General features: G+C 44.5%; 1 protein-coding gene across 6 annotated transcripts in view; it reads right to left on the reverse strand.

Moving 5' to 3' along the window:
* Brd1 (bromodomain containing 1) overlaps positions 1-17,490 on the reverse strand; it is a 72,914-nt gene extending 55,424 nt beyond the window's left edge. For 2 of the 6 annotated variants that reach the window (XM_058579093.1, XM_058579092.1), the window contains exon 1: positions 17,123-17,262. The gene's annotated coding sequence lies outside the window, so the exon portion shown is untranslated. Of the gene's footprint in view, positions 1-17,122; positions 17,267-17,292 lie in introns of those variants that run through there. The other 4 variants (XR_009226716.1, XM_058579091.1, XM_046443513.2 and 1 more) reach the window with 4 other exon arrangements.
* Between the last annotated feature and the right edge of the window lie 56 nt (positions 17,491-17,546).

A 17,546-nucleotide genomic window follows, 5' to 3' on the forward strand; every position in this document is an offset into this window, starting at 1 on the left:
ACTGGATGGGTGGGCAGGGTGCAAGAGGAAAGGGCACTGTGCTCCAGCCCAGACCGCCTTTGAGAGTGTTGCACACCAGGTTCCAGGTACATGACCCCCACCTGAGATCTGGTAAGCCCACTGAAGATGTCCGGAAACAGACCCTGTGGGCAGCTAGGAGACCTGCACCTTGGTCTTCAACTGGCTGCTTCTACTTTGGCCTAAACTCTTAAATTAATTCAGTGGTTTTATTGGTGACTTTCATTCTAAGATTAAGTCCCAAAATGTTTCAAAATGAGAGAGAAACCTAGATGGTTCTTCGGTTTCTTTCAAGGATTGATTTGTGATTGGTACAGATGGTGTTGAAGGAGCTCCTAGCAGGGTGGGGAGCCCTATCTGTGGTATTAGGGCAAGCCCCTCAGAAAGAGGGTCTGTCTACCCCAGGACAGAGGTTGGGTCATTCTGAGCCAGAGAGACCTCCCTCCACATGGTAGGCAGGTCAGGACCACTGCTCAGGATGCTCCACCAACAGCCTCAGAGCAGCAGGGTCGCCTTGTTCACCTAAGCAATCCAGGTGGCAGTCCTGTGGCTGGCCAGCACTCCTGCCCCACTGCACCCAAAGTACAGATCTACCACAGCCAGGGTCACCGAGTGATCAGTCCTGAGCAAAGTCCCACCTTCCTATCCATAAGGAAAAGGTTTCTCTGGCTCAGAAGGACCAGAAACTGGAAATTCCTCCAAACACAAAATTCAGCTATGGTGGAAGCAGGCCCAGCCCTGGGGCCCTGACCACGGCGCAGCACCCGACCAGGAACTGCAAACACTGTCTCTGCTCCACAGGTGTCTGCTTACCTGAGACTAAATGTGCCAGGGAGATGGAGGTGAGTGCACTAGGCCTGCACCTTTCTTCCTTCCACCTTGGGGAGAACAGATCCAAACCAACAAGCTAGAGAATCTCCCATGACACGAGGGAAAATGAGACAGTCTCATGAGAACCTGAAAAGACAGGGAACCTTTCTCCACAAAACGGGAGACAGAGACACGGTGAGGCTTCTCAGACAAGAGACTCATGTTCCAAAGGAGTGAAGAAAAAAGTCACACACATGGGCATGTCAGAGTGACATTCTAAAATTCCAAGGACAAAGACACCAGCTTAAGAAACCTTCAGAGAAGAGGATCTTCTTTAGAGTTAATCAGACACCGTATGGAAGAGGAATTGTCAAGATCTTAATAGAATTGAACTTAAGAGTTCTACACAGTGAAACAGCAAGACAGACATTCACAGCCCATAAACATCCCAGTTTACTACAACACATCTCTAAAAAAGTACTAAGAGAATACAATACCTGTTTTACTCAGCTTTCCACCCTGTGACCAAAGACCTAACAGGAACATCTGGAGAGGAAAAGTTTATTTGAGGGCTCATGTTTTCAGGGGTCTCAGTGCATAGATAGCCAAGTCCATTCCTTAAGGAGATGCGGCAGAACATCGTGGCAAAAATGTGTGATGGAGGAAAGTGGCTGGGGACATGGCACCCAGGAAGCAGAGAGAGAGACTCCCCTTACCATGAAAAAAAAGTATACCCCAAAGGTATGCCTCCAATAACCACCTCTTCCAGCCATACCCTACCTGCCTACAGTTGACCCCCTATATCAAGGGACTGATTCACTGATTAGGTTAAGACACCAGACCCCAATCCGTTCACCTCTAGACTTTCTTGCATCATCTCACACATGAGCTTTTGGGAAATACCTCATATCTAAACCATAATAATACCTTAGCAAAATGAAAAGTAAATCCAAGAATGAAACATGAATGTCAACAAAGAAATCAATTTGGACTATTAAAATCAGTAGTAGTAAGGAGAAAAATCCCAGATGAAGTCAACATGACATGGCAAAGAAAGAAGGCAACAGGAAGTTAAAGTGCGCCAAAGTTCTTGTATTTCTTAGAGGATTTTAGAATGGATAGGAAAAAGACTTAAAATGTTAAAATATCAAAGTTTCCACTAGAAAAATGGAAATAGGATTTAGAACATACAAAATGAGAGGAAAAGATGAAACCAAGAAAAACTGACACCAAAACAGGGAAAAGATAAAAGATAAAGTAAATGAGGAGCTTAATATGAGGTGGCAGGAATAAGTTCAAACAACTGAGTAATCAAAAATGTGATTAAATTAAATTAATCCATTAAAAGACAGAGACTTAAGATTGGAATATAAATATTGTTTAATGCTATGATAAGACATAAACCTGCTGGCATGATAGTGCATGCCTATAATTCCAATTACTCAGCTTCATGCCTGCAATCCCAGCTGCTCTGGAGGCTGACGCAAGGGGATCACAAGTTCAAGGCCAGTCTAGACAATTTCAAAAAGGACTGGGGATGTTGCTCAGTTTTAGAGCACTTGCCTAGCATGTACTAGGCCCTGGGTTCAATCTCCAGCAGTACCAAAAAAAAAAAGACATGCACCTGATGGGTATCCAAATTTATTTTCTCAAGTTTCCTTCACCAAAGAACAAATCATTTCAGTGTCAGCCCACTTTTGGCATTTGCCTATACTTGGCCCAAATTTCTCAAGTGCTTTAGAATTCACTTCTTTTATTAGTAGGAAAGTCTATTACTTTGTGGGGTTTGAGGTTGATAGTTTTGCAGTACTGGAGACTGAACCCAGGGGCACTCTCACTGAGCTACATCCCAAGCTTTATTTATTTATTTATGTATTTATTGCCTGTGTTGCTGAGGCCTAAAACTTGCAATCCTGCTTCAAGCTGCTGATAGGCATGCACCCAGCTAAGACCTCTGTTACTGTGTACAAATTTAGGAATGGAATAAAAATTATACTTTATGAGAAAATACACCTGAAAACTGATGCAGATCAAAAATAAAAGTAAGGGATGAATGAGTCCTATTTTTAAGACAGTAGGAAGAGAATTAAGAAAAGGAACTAGAAGTATGTGCAACATACCTTGCAAATGATTGGCATCCAAAATACATAAAGAACTCTTTCAAAACCATTGAAAAGAAACAGTTCAATAGAATGATGGGCAAAATCCACAATCAGCAAGGAAACTTTCATAATAATCAGGCACCTTGCAGAGAATACGAAAAGAGCCAATAATCTTTTGAATAATTTTGGAAATGCAAACTAAGAGCACACCTAATGGGCACAAATGTTAAAGTCTGACAATATGCAGTGATGCTAGAGGATGGAGCATTTTAAATGCATGTAACTTGCTGGCCAGAATATCCAGGGGTACAATTATCTTGGCAAATAACATGACATTACCTACTGAAATTGGTCATGTGTATCAGTTATCTATTGCTGCATAACAAACCACCCCCAAAACTCTGTAGCTTAAAACACCAATCATTCCTTCTGCACCCAGATCCACTGCCTGAGCAGGACTCAACAGCACAGCTTATCTACATGCAGCAGTGGCCACTGTTGGCTGGAGCGACTACTTCAGAGTTGGTGCACTCACATGGCTGGTATCTTGGTGGGCTGAGGGCTGTGGGGACTCCCTTGAAGGATGGTGGCCAGGTTCCTAGAGCAAGATTCCCAAGAAAACCACTCCTAGGTGGAGAGATAAGTCCATATATATTACTAGGGCATTCCATGCCTGCAATGTCCAAAGCAGCACTGTTGTTTTTGGGGGGTTTATTTTGGGGGTGAGGGGGGTACCAGGGATTGAACTCAAGGGCACTCAACCACTGAGCCACATCCCCAAACCTATTTTGTATTTTATTTAAAGACAGAGTCTCAGTTGCTTAGCGCCTCGCTATTGCTGAGGTTAGCTTTGCATGCACGATTCTCCTATCTCAGCCTCCCAAGCTGCTGGGATTATAGGCATGTACCACCATGCTCAGATAGCATTGTTTTTGTTTTTGTGTTTTTTTGGTGCTGGGATTGAACCCAGGGCCTTATACATGCAAAGGAAGCACTCTACCAACTGAGCTTCACTTTTTTTTTTTAAGTTGTTGATGTACCTTTATTTTTTATTTATTTTTATGTGGTGCTGAGGATCAAACCCAGTACCTCACACATGCTAGGCAAGTGCTCTGGCATTGAGCCACACCCCCAGCCCTGAGGGTCACTGTTTTTAATAGCAAAAAATACTAGAGAAAAGATTCAAATATTGGGATGCAGTTGTAGATCAGGGGTAGAGCACTTGCCTAGCATGTGTGAGGTACTGAGTTTGATCCTCAGCATCACATAAAAGTAAATAAATGTATCCATCTCCAACTTAAAAAAAAATTAAAGATTCAAATGTCCTCATACTGTAAGATGTATAAATAGAGGTATCTCCATACAGCAGAACAGCACACAGCACCAAAAATGAATGGATCCCACCACTTGAAACTATATGACTGAATCTCAGCCACAGCATGCTGAGTGGAAGAAGCAAGTCACAGAAGACTATGAAGGATGATTCCACTTACTCTCAGCAGGAACAACTGGGAGATGCCTATGTACACCCGAATGTGCGCACACACGCACATACCCTGATGGTGTCATTGATGAAAATTCTTTTTTTTTTAAGAGACAGTGAGAGAGAGAGAGAGAGAGAGAGAGAGAAATTTTTTAATATTTATTTTTTAGTTATCGGTGGACACAACATCTTTGTTTTTATGTGGTGCTGAGGAACGAACCCGGGCCGCACGCCTGCCAGGCGAGCGCGCTACCGCTTGAGCCACATCCCCAGCCCCTCAGTGATAATTCTTAACTTAAGAGTTCATATTAATATTTCTGATTCTGTCCTTCCTCCCTTTCTATATTTATGACTCTTTCAACAGTAAGAAATTCGTAAGCATCTTTTTTTTTTTTTAAAGAGAGAGTGGGAGGGAGAGAGGGAGAGAGGGAGAGAGAGAGAGAGAGAGAGAGAGAGAGAATTTTTTAATATTTATTTTTTAGTTCTCGGCGGACACAACATCTTTGTATGTGGTGCTGAGGATCGAACCCGGGCCACACGCATGCCAGGCGAGCGCGCTACCGCTTGAGCCACATCCCCAGCCCCGTAAGCATTTGCTTAATTCAGTTTCCCTGTATGTAACCATCACTGGGCTATACCAAATAGAAACTTACTCCAAATGCATCCCCCAGTGTCCCTTTTCATGCACTAGTTAAAAGCTTGGCTGTGGGCCAGGAGCAGTGGTGCATACCTGAATCTCAGCAACTTAGGAGGCTGAGGCAGGAGAATTGCAAGTTTGAAGTCAGCCTCAGCAGCTTAGCAAGACCTAAGCAACTTGGGGAGACCCTGTATCAAAATAAAAAGGGCTGGGGATGTAACTCAGTGGTAGAGCACCCCTGGGTTAAACCCCTATCACCAAAAAAAAAAAAAAAAAAAAAAAGGCTTGGCCACGGGACCTCAATGCCCCTCAGACCCGTTAGATCTGCTGGTTGAAAGCTTAGCCCAACAGAGGAAAGGAGCAGGGTGTTGATGGTTTGTTTTTCTTTTGTTTTTAATGTTATATTTTCTGGCATGAATAAGATAAAGCCTTTTTTTCTTTTTATTGACCTATCTTTTTAATATTTATTTTTTAGCTGGACACAATATCTTTATTTTATTTATTTTTATGAGGTGCTGAGGATCGAACCCAGGGCCTCACACGTGCTAGGTGCACGCTCTACTGCTGAGCCACAACCCCAGCCCCTTGACCTATCTTTAATAGACTATTTCACAAACAAATGAAACATTCTTAAGTATTTTTCCTCACTTCAGAATTCAGAAAAATAGGGGCTGGGGTTGTGGCTCAGTGGTACCATGTTTGCCTTGCACTTGTGAGGTCCTGGGTTAGATCCTCAGCACTACATAAAAATAAACAAACAAAATTGAGGGTCTTTAAAAAAATTCAGAAAAACAATGTTTACTTACCTTTACTTTAATAGAAATCTAGCAATTCACATAGCTGCAATGGAAATCAGTCCTCCTTTTTACCAGGAAATAGTTAGACAAATCAGTTGTGCAACCAAGGCCTCACAAGGGTGTCGTACTTGAGAATATATTTCATGTGAGCCACACGACACACCCATCTTGAAGAAACAAGGGCTGCAGAGTATGTGTTGGACCTGTGCCCACGCCGCTCTCAGCCCGCTCCGGCTGGCCATCTGAGCTCTGGCGTACAGTCTCAGCCACTCAAGTGGTAAGAAGATGCTCCCTGGCAAGCCAAGAACCACACAGACACAGAGGCCCTCAGCAAGGTAAGAGTTCACCTACACTCCCTACCTGCTCAAGAACTGCATGCCAACTTGAGGGCGTTTAGCTTGGCTCAGTTTCCTATCCTAGGATGAGAAGAGCAAACCAGACTTAAAACAAAAAAAATCCTGGGGCTGGGGATACAGCTCAGTTGATAGAGTGCTCGCCTGGCATGCACATGGGCCTTGGGTTCAATCCCAACACCACCAAAAAAAAAAAAAAGATCTCAGGTATAATAGAGGTTCAGTCCTACATTCCTTAAGATGACATCTCCAGACAGAGTTGATTTTCTGGCCTTGGTCTTGCGTAAGGCATGGCTTAGATGTGCCCTAACAGGGAGGTTGGTACGTGTTAATCACCACTTTTATATATCTGTGAATCAGGTCAGCACACAAGACGGCTGCCTTGTGATGGTCAGACCTATGGAGACTGTCATCATAAGGGAGCTCTAATAAGGAAACTTCTCCAGAATTCAGGACCATGCAAAAGGGTGGCATTGTGTGCTTTCAGTGGCAGGCTGAGTGCTGTCTACGAGACCTGCCAAGGAGGGGTTCTGATTCCTGGGGTGTGTTTAACTTGACTTTTATGATATTTTACAACTCAGCAAGGATAAACTTTAACTTGTAGAAAACAGATAACTAAATAAAATCATCCTTGTCTGATGGCAATGCAAAATGACTTAATCCAGTAATGAGTGACAGAAATTGTTTCGTCTGGTTGAAAAGATTACAGTTTCATAGTCCTATACAGCATTAACCAAGTTTCTTTTTTTTAACGTAAATCAGCTGGCTTACTCAACCAAGCGTTTTCTCAGACACTACAAATACTTCCCTTTCTCTAATATTTTGAACCAGCCTCACCCTCACACTGCTTTTCCTCATTAGGGATTAAATAAATCTTTGATGCATCCTCAGTTTAGAGCTGTATGAGTCATATTTTTAACTTTTTGAAAATTATGCTTTGACAGACCCTACATCCAGCCACCCTTCAGCACCCCCCTTGGGAAATCTGATGGGACTCTCAAAACAACCTGATGCTCAGCTTCCACCTTCATCCCCAAGCAACTCCGTCATGCCCCCTCTGTAATGGAAAGAATGTCTCCTAGAAGGACATGTCCTCAGCCACAGCACCTGTGACTGTGACCTGGTTTGGAAGTAGAGTCTTTGCATATGTATCAAGGTCAGGTTACGGGGTGGGCTCTAACCCAATGACTGGCATCTTCTGGAACACAGATATACAATGGGAAGATGGCCACGTTGAGGGTGGAGACAGAGACTGGAGTGATATGTGTGGCATCGGGTTGGAGGATTGCCAAGGGTGACCCAGGAGCACCAAGGACTGGCAGCCACAGGAGCTGGAAGAGGCAGGAAGGATCCTCCTAAACAGGTTTCAGAGGGAGGCAGCTCTGCCAACCCTGACGTCAGACTTCTGGCCTCCAGAACTCTGAGGCAAGGAGCATCTACTACTTTAAGATGCTCAGTCTAAGGTCTATAATAGCAGCCACAGACCATGAGTGCATCCTGTCAGTCACAGGCACCCTCGTGCTTCCCAAGAGAGGGGCAGGCCCTACACGCGGGTCAGATCCACCTGGAAATCCTGGGGCTCCCCTTTCACACTGTGTCCAGAACCAGTTCTGTGACCAGCTCCCCACCTGTCTCTCTCCAGGACCCCATTACTCTTTACTCTGCTTCATCCTGGCACCTCTGTTCTATGCAACAGCCCAGCAAATTCTGTCACTTCTGTGCTGAGACACTACCTGACTCACCGTCTCCCTCAGAATCAAAGCCAAAGCCCTCAACTTAACAATAAAAAACAAAGTGACTAAAAACTGAACCAAGGACTTGAACAGACACTTCTCCAAAGAAGATATATAGATGGCCGATGAGCACCTGTAAGACCCTAAGCAGCATCAGCCACCAAGGACTGAGACGCCAGGGTACCTCGCCAGGTAGCGAGCATCAGCCAGGACCTGGGGATGCTGCAGGCTTCACACTGTGGGGGACTGTGTGGTGCTGCTACTGTGTAGAGGAGCAGATGCTCCCTGGAGCACGAAGCAGCAGCTTCGCATCCAACACAACTCTTTTGCCCCAGGTACTCACCCAGGATTACATATCTGAAATGTATATGTAAAGGTCCATGGCTGTGTCACTCAAAGTAGCCAAAATGTAAAAATAAAATAAAGTGTGGTGTGCACATAAATGGGATGAGACTTGACAATAACAGCGAATGAACTTGTGACGTGGATGAGCCTTGAAAACCTCTTGCCCAGTGAGAGAGGCCACTCACTATGGGAAATGTTCCCAATCAGCAAGGGCTTGGGAGGGAGAGATGGGAGCGATGCTGAGGGTGTGGCTTCGTCTGTGACTCACAAAACTGTCCACAACACTGCAGGAAGCCTGGCACATCCTCCAGAGTGCTGACGCCACAGAGCTGCACACGTCTCGGGGAGCATGTGTGTGAGTGCACGCTGTGCTTCAGCAACACTACCTTTAAACACACTGGATAAATAATTACACAAACATAATTTTAAAATAAGACCAGAGAGGGCCTGAGGTTGTGGCTCAGTCGTAGAGCGCTTGCCTCACATGTGCCTTGCACGTGCCTCGAACATGCGAGGCCCTGGGTTCAATACTCAGCACCACATAAAAATAAATAAAATAAATGTATGTAAAAAAAAAGAATATACTCTCAAAAATAAATAAATAAATAAGACCAGAGACTTCTTCTTCAGGAGCAAATGGTGTGGACTAGTTTTTCCCCTCCTCCAGCTAAACGCGACTTTTAAATGACACAGCAGACAATTACAGGACCCCAAATAGTCGGAGGAGGAAAGCTGGCTGACCAGAGCCGGGACTGCAGCCTCCATCCCCACCCAGCTTCAAAGGCAGGGCAGACTGGCACCGCCTGACCTCCAGCCCGAGGCAGGAAATGTCCAACCCAGGGTCTCCCTGCCTCCCACCCAGGGTGAGGAAAGCCCAAGTGCCTTCCCCTAGGGAAGTGAGCAGAGCTGGCAGGACCCCTGTGGCCCTGGGCCACCTGTGCCACTTTTCCTCTTCCCAACCAGCTCTGGGCAGCCTAAGAAGCACCACAGGCAGTGTCTGCAGAGTTCAGTAAGCACCTCTGTGGATGAAACAGACCAGGATCAAAATGCCAGACCACCTTCAAACCCACTGTTCAACTCCTAGTTAAGATGCAATGAAGGCTGAAAGAGGAGTCCCTGCCTCCTACATATACCTACCGTCCAGACCGTAATCAGAAGATAATGTGTTGTGCTACAAGCTAGAACTCACAAGTTAATGAGAAAAGACAACTGACACATGTCAATACTGAGATGAATCAGAAGTTGGAAGTGTCTGACAAGGGTTATAAAGCAGTAGTCACAAAGACTCTTCAACAAGGGCTGGGGATATAGCTCAGCTGGTGGAGTGCTTGCCTTGCATCCACAAGGCCCCCAGCACCCCCCCCACACACACACACACACACAGCAACTCATTCTTTTAAATATTTTTTTAATTGTAGATGGACACAATATCTCATTTTATTTATTCATTTATTTTTTCTGTGGTGCTGAGGATTGAACCTAGTACTTCACAAGTGCGAGAGAAGTGCTCCACCCTGAGCTACAACCCCAGCCCCAAAACAACAACTCTTCAACAAGCAATTGCAAATAATCTTGAAACAAATGAAAAAATAGAAAATCTTAACCAAAAGAACCACAAGTTTTTTTTTTTCTTTTAAAGAACCAAAAGGGTTGTAGCTCAGTTGGTAGAGCATTTGCCTACCACGTGTGAGGCACTGGGTTCCATTTTCAGCACCACATAGAAACAAACAAATAAATAAAATAAAGGTATTGTATCTGTCTACAACTAAAAAAAAATCTTTCAAAAAGAACCAAATGGAAATTATAGAACTGGAAAATGTAGTAAATCAAAGTAATAATAATAAAAAACCTAGAGGAGGAAAGGTTACTTAGGGCTCATGGTTTCAGAGCCTCGGTCCACATACAGCCAAATCCACTGCTCTGGGCTGTGGTGAGCGTCACAAGGGAAGCGAAGGAAAGCTGTGTCACTCTTGGCCGAGTCAGAAAGCAGCGTGGGGGAAGGGACCACAGGGCAGATGCACCCCTCCAGGGTACCCCCATGACCACCTCCTCCAGTACCACCCAGTCAGTCCCTCCCAACAGCTCTCACAGTTCAGTCATTTCACCTCTGCAGAGTTCAGTAAGCACCTCTGTGGAGGAAACAGACCAGGATCAAAAAGACCAGGATCTGAACACTCCTGTATCAACACAGATTCCCAAATCATAATGCACATATTTTTATTTATTATGTATTAAAATCATGTACAATAGACTTTAGTGCAAAGAAAAATTACTAGGTACAAGAGGGACAATAAAAAAAGGATTAACCTACAAAGGTATGCACCAAACACGGACCTAAAACTACACAAACTCAAAGAGCTGAAAAAAGAAGCAGAGAAACCTGGAATGACAGCTGGAGACTTTTTTTGCCCCCGTCTCAGCAACTGAAAGGATTGGACTACTAGACAGAGAGTTAATAGACGTCAAAGAAATCTGCAACACTGTCAACCACAGGATCCAACACCAATGACAGCAGAGTCCAGGCTCACCAAGCAACCACAGCACATTCACCAAGACAGACATCCCTGGCTCACAGATTACACCCCAGCAAATTTAACAGAAATGAAACAACACAAAGTGTTATCTGATCATACAAGAATCAAAGTAGGAACCATTAGCAGAAAGATCACAAAAAAAGACTCCAAATACTTGGAAACTAAACAACAAATTTCTAAATAATCCATGGTTCAAAAAAGAAGACATGAGGAATTTGAAAATATTGAACTTAATTAAAATAAAATACAACATATAGAGAAATCCAAAGCAGTGGTAAGAGGAAAATGTACAGCACTAAATGCATATCTTGGAAAAGAAGATATGTCTGAAAGCAATAATCTAAGCTTCTGCATTAAGAATCTTTTTCTAGGGGTTTGGGATGTAGGAATGTAGCTCAATGGTAAAGCACACCTGGGTTCAATCCCCAGTACTGAAAAAAAATTTTGGATTTGTGGATTCAGCAAGTCATAATTGCATAAGCCAATTCTTTTAAATAAATCTCTCTGGTTGGGCTGTAGCTCAGTGGTGGAGTGTGTGCTTAGCACCTGAAAAGCCCTCACTCAGTCCCCAGCAACCCCCAAACACCATCTCTGTCTCCATATCTTTATAAAGAGAGCTGGCAGTGGACATACAGACCTATGCCTATATGTGAAGATGCAAGTGTTGGTTCCTATTGGTTCTGTTTCTCTGAAGAACACTGACACAAAAAAGGGAGCAGGTAGAGAGAGACAGAGAAGAGAAAAATTACCAGTATCAGGACTGAAACAAGAAATACCACTACAGGCCCTACAGACACCAATAATCAGGTAACACTACAGAACAACTCTGCACACATACATTTACAAGTTAGGTGAAATGAATCAATCCCACAAAAAAAACACAAACTAGCGCAATACATCAAAAACATAGAGAACTTAAGAGCCATGCAACTATTAAGGACATTGAATCCATAAATTTAAGGCAGAAAGAAACAAAGAGAGGGAGGGAGGGGGAGGGCAGGAAGGAAATAAAGGAGAAAGGAATGAACAAACCTACCTACCTTCAGGTCTGAGTGGTCTCATTGAACACTTTTCCCAAATGTTTGAATAAGAACAAACATGAGTCCTAAAAAGTCTCTTTCGAAAAATAGGAAAGAAGGGAACACATCCCAACACATTTCATGGAGCTAGTATTCCAATAACAAAACCAAATCAGTACAGTACCAAAAAATAAAACTACAAACCAACAGCACTTATGAGTAGATGTTGAGAGCCACAGCCGAGTTGGGATGACGCCTGGCAGTTGGTTAGAGTTTGGTGCTGATAACACCAAGGTCGCGGGTTTGATCCCCGTACGGGCCACCATATGCCGCCATCTAGCTGGGCACAAAATAACCAAGCTGCCACAAGGCACTTGTAGGTTCAAACAGGAACTCCTTTTTTGCCTGAACTCCTGTGAAGGCCACCCACGTGGCCCTTTCAGGAACACCACACCCCAACCAGAACTCCCTCCACTGGAACCTCACCAACCAATGCGAACTCTCCAGGAATCCCCGCAAGAGCTCAACTGGAACTCAACGAGAACTCAGAACTCAAAAGTAGGGGGCGCCCAAGGCAGCAGGAGCCGCCCTATTGCCGGACAGCAGGAGTCTAATATACAACTGGATACACAGCCTGTTTCAATCCAGCATCATCCAGTCACAGCAATTATACACAGCTTAACTTAATTATCATCATCTTAATGGCTCCCTGGCATCACCTTTCAACCACTCCTTCTGGCAAAAATGCCAGGCATCATCCAGACTGGGCTGTGGCTCTCAACAAGTATACACACAAAAAACTCTTAACACAATATTACTGTAGATCTAAATATGATATAAAAAGAATCATACACTATAACCAAATGGGGTTTATTCTGAGGCTCACAACTGGTTCAATAATAAAAATAAATTAAAGTAATTTAGCATATTAACAACAGAGGAGAAAAATCACATGGTCATATTAATTGATACAAAAAACTGGTATTAATTGATACCTTACAGAATCCAACATTAATTCAAGATAAAAACTGAGAAAAGAGGGGAATTGGGCTTTGGGTTTATACTGCTCAGTGGTAGAGCACATACCTGACATGTACCTGGGGGTGGGGGAGACAGAGACAGAAGAGGTGAATAGCTTCAATGTGATCTACAAACATCCTACATCTCACATATTTAGGGGCAAAAGATTGACAGTTTCCCCTTAAGACCAGGAAGAATGTAAGGATTTCACTCCCTACACTGTTACTATAGTTCTGGAAACATTTGCTGGTGTAATAAAAAAAAAAAAGAAAAAGAAAAGAAAAAGGCATTTACCTCTAAAAGAAATAATTAAATTGTCTCTATTTGCAAATGACGTTAGTACCTATATAAATAACCTAAAGAAACCACCAGTAAAACTCCCAGAACTAACAGACAAATTCAGCAGGTCTCAGTACATAAGCAAACATTTAAAAAAATCAATTGTATTGCTGGGTGCAGTGACACATGCCTGTAATCCCAGTGGCTCAGGAAGCTGAGGCAGGAGGATCACAAGTTCAAAGTCAGCCTCAGCAATTTAGCAAGGACCTAAGCCAACTTTGAGAAACCCTGTCTCTAAATAAAATATTAAAAAGGACTGGGATGTGGCTCAGTAGTTTAGCATGCTTGGGTTCAATCCCTGCTACCAAAACAAAAATAAAAAGAAATCAAAGGTCTAAATAAATGAAGAGACATACCATGTTCATGAATTGGAAGACTCAAAATAGTACAAATTCCAGATTTCTCCAAATTGATATACAAGCTTAATACAATTTCCATCAAAATCCCAACAAGAATTTTCTGTAGACACAAACAAGTTGATTCTAAAATGTATATGGAATGATAGCTAAAACAGTTTTAAGAGTATGAACAAAGTAGGAAGAATCACTTTATGTTCTTTATTATAGCTCTGTAACCAAGACTGTGAGGTGTCGGCGAAGAGTTATACACAAAGGTCAATGCAAAAAAAGAGACACCCAGAATTAACCTGCACAAGTTCATCCAATTGACCTTTGACAAACACAGAAAAGCATTTCAAGGGATGAAGTTTTTTCAACAAATTATACTGGGGCAGTCAAACATGTATAGAGAAGAAGTAGGAAGAGGGGAGAGAAGAGGGATGGGGAGGACAACCATGACCTCAGTAGCTCTCAAAGATTAGCTCCAAATATTTAAACCTTCTAGAAAAAACATTAAGATCTAGGACTAGGTAAAAACTTCTTAGACTTGACAACAAAAGCATGAGCTGTAAAATAAAATATTGATAAATGGGGCCTCATTAAAATTTAAAACCTGCCGGACACAGTGGTGCATGCCTATAATCCCAGCAGCTTGGGAGGCTGAAGCAAGAGGATCAAGAGTTCCAAGCCAGCCTCAGCAAAAGCGAGGCACTAGGCAACTCAGTGAGACCCTGACTCTAAACACACCCTTTGTTACAGAAAGGCCTCAAATCCAACAATAATAATAAAAAAAAAAAAACACTTGATCCAATTTTTAAAAGGGGTAAAAAGCTGGGTGCTGTGGCCCACACTGGCCATTCCAGCAATTCAGGAGGGCTGAGGCAGAAGGATCAGAAGTTCATAGTCAGCCTCAGCAACTTAGCTACACCCTGTCTCAAAATTTAAAAAGAAATAAAAAGGGCTGAGGATATAGCTCAGTGGTTAAGTGACCCTGGGCTCAATCCCTGGTACAAATAAATAAATAAATAAGCACAATAAAGTATCATAGCTATTAAAATGACTAAAATACAAACAGTGACAACACTGAACATTAACAAAAATGTAGAGAAACTTGCTCACTCACACACTGCTGGTGAATGACAGCTCGGCAATTTCTTCAAAAACTAAACATGCAACTACCTTATGACCCAGTGGTTGTGTTCCTGGGCACTTATTCCACAGAAATGAAGACTTTTCTTCCCACCAAAACCTGTACTTGAATGTTGATACCAGCTAATTTTATGATAGACCAAAACTGGAATCAAACCATGTATACTTCAGTAGGGAAATGGCTAAATCTACCTGGAATAGTACTTAGTATGCAAAAGGAAACAACTATTGACACAAGCAGTAATGTGGATAAATTTCCAGGAAATTATACTGAGCAAAAATAGTCAATCACCAAAAGTTATTTATAATGTGATTCTATATAAATGAGGCTTTAGAAATGAAAAACAGATGAGCTGAAGTCCAGGGTTTGTGACCCAGCAGGAAGTGGCTACAAAGGGACCACTAGGGACCTAGACCTGCCTGGGGGACCCAACTGTGCAGAAGTTAACACACACTCAGCACAGGTGGGGCTGGGGGAGTCGGAATTAGATCAGGGACCCTTTCGAATCAATACAGTTTGAGATCTTTCATTTGAGCCTACAATTATCTCAAAAAAAATTTTTTTAAATATTTAATTTTTTAGTTTTAGGTGAACACAATATCTTTATTTTATTTTCACGTGGTGCTGGGAATCGAACCCAGTGCCTCACACATGCTAGGCAAGCACGCTACCACGTGAGCCACATCCCCAGACCCTCAAAAAAAAAATTAATTTTTTCAATTTGAAACATTTGATTAGGTTGTCCAACAATGCAATCTATGGCCTCAGACGTGTGTCTTCTCTCTGTTGGCAACACAAACCCTCTCTGCTGACTGTCTGAAGTGTTCTCTCCATTTCTGTCAGCATGGTTATCCTAATGTGCTACAGAATATTTACTCCTCCGCCCAACATCTCCTTAGTACCCACTGACCTTCCCTTCCCACCTCTCCCTACACTCTTCCAGGATGAGGATGCCACTATTCCACCCTCTTCTTTAAGGTCAACTTTTTAGCTTCCACATATTTAGGGATTTTTATGAAGGCCTCATCACCTAGGCATGATCCATCCCGCTTACTCAATCTGCAGTCCCAGAGGACCACATTGGGAGGTCCAAGTTTCTCATCAGGGCTTGGTCTTTATGGTGACCAGCCCCCTCCTGAAGCCATCCAGGTCATCACCTAAAACTGTGCCATTAAGTGCTCCTGTCATTCAAGAAATTCTAAGGGAGAGCTTGGGAGGCTGAGGCAGGAGGTTTGCAAGTTCAAAGCCAGTCTCAGCAACTTACGCCCTAAGCAACTCAGACTCTGTCTCTAAATAAAATATAAAAAATGGCTGAGGATGTAGCTCAGTGGTTGAGTGCCCCTGGGTTCAAACACCACCCCCCCCACACACACACACACATACCTGAACCAAAATAAATAAATAAAAATAGAAATTTCAAGGAACTTAGGAGCTATGAAGAAGAGACTCCTATCGCCTCCATCACTCAGGAATTAGAAGTTCTGCTAGAAACTCGGGATAGAGGTGAAATGTATTTTTCTAATTGTCACACGTCCATAGTGCCGTGTGCACACCCGTGTGGTGCAACAGGCATTCATTCAATGATGACCAGGGTTAGGGCACAGCTCAATGGTAAAGCGGGGTCTATCCCCAAACAAAAGGAAACAAGGCATGATTTTAGGCTCCCACTGACATGGTAACCATCTGGTGGAGCTGTGAGGTCCCAAGGAACATCGGGGTAGCCTTTCCAGAGCAGTCTGAGCAGGGCCTTGTAGGTTCTACCTGAAAAGAGGAGGCCCATTCCAGTCCACGGGTCCCCAGAAAGGCCTCGCTGGAGAGCACCTTAACGTTTAAAGCAGGGGCCTGGACGTCTGCCTCTAAGCACTTAACAGTTCCATCTCAGGTGAAGCCTCTGAGCCTTGGGCAGCAGCAGCCTCCTCCAGGGCTGGTGAGGTTGTGGGAGGGCAGAGATGAGAGCTCTGACACTCAGGGAAACCTGTCGATCGGCAGCAGTGGAAGACTGGGCGAACGTCCTCTATGTAGGCCAGGACAGTAAGTGACCCGGCGTCTTGGGTTACTCTCAGCCCTGCACGGTGGCAGCAGGCGTAGCTGTGCTTCAGTGCAACTCCAGGCAGCACGCCGCCTACAACTGCACGTACTTGCCCCTCAACCTTCTGAAAAGAAGAGTCATTCTTTACTCAGGATCGTGCAAACTCAGGCAGCAGGATGGGCTGGGGCTTGGGGCAGCCAGACCCAGGGCTTGAACACCCGGGGTGTGAGGAGGGGGTCCAGCCACAGCAGGGACTCCCAGGGCTGGGTGGAGGCGGGCAGGTCCCAACCGAACTCAACCACGCGGGCAGTTGTGGAGCCGCTTCCTAACATTACAGTCAGGACCAAGGAAGTGAACAAACTTGTCTCATTTTCGTAAAGTGTCACCAACGAGGGACCGCTGGGCTAAAACCCACCTGCAGATTATCTGCTCCGCACAGGAATCTGACTTAGGAAACACTAGGTTGAAAGCCCACGCTGCTCACATGGACTCAAACGCCCCCAGCCCAGCGCGGTCAGCAGCAGCCACAGCCAGCCCCGCCCTTCGGCGCCCAGCGCAGCGGCCGGGCCCGAGCACCTGGCGCACCTGGGCTCACGCGCCGACCCGCCGCCTGCGGACAGGTGGGGCCGGAATCCGGGCTGCAGCCAAGGTCGCTGAGGCCCGCCCAGCCGACCAGACCGGAAGCCTCGCAGCCGGCCGTTGAGCGGGTGCCGACCTCCGCCAACGGCCGAACCCCGGAAAAAACCGCGGAGGCCGCTCTCGCCCCATCCGCGCGCCGCGAACACGCCAGCCGCCGCCCAAACTACGCCTGCGTGTCGGAGGGGCGGACGGGCGCGCGG

This window comes from Marmota monax, unplaced genomic scaffold (assembly GCF_021218885.2).
Source record: "Marmota monax isolate L192 unplaced genomic scaffold, Marmota_monax_Labrador192_F-V1.1 WCK01_AAM20220418_F8-fsc00234, whole genome shotgun sequence".
In the NCBI taxonomy this organism is placed as follows: domain Eukaryota; kingdom Metazoa; phylum Chordata; class Mammalia; order Rodentia; family Sciuridae; genus Marmota; species Marmota monax.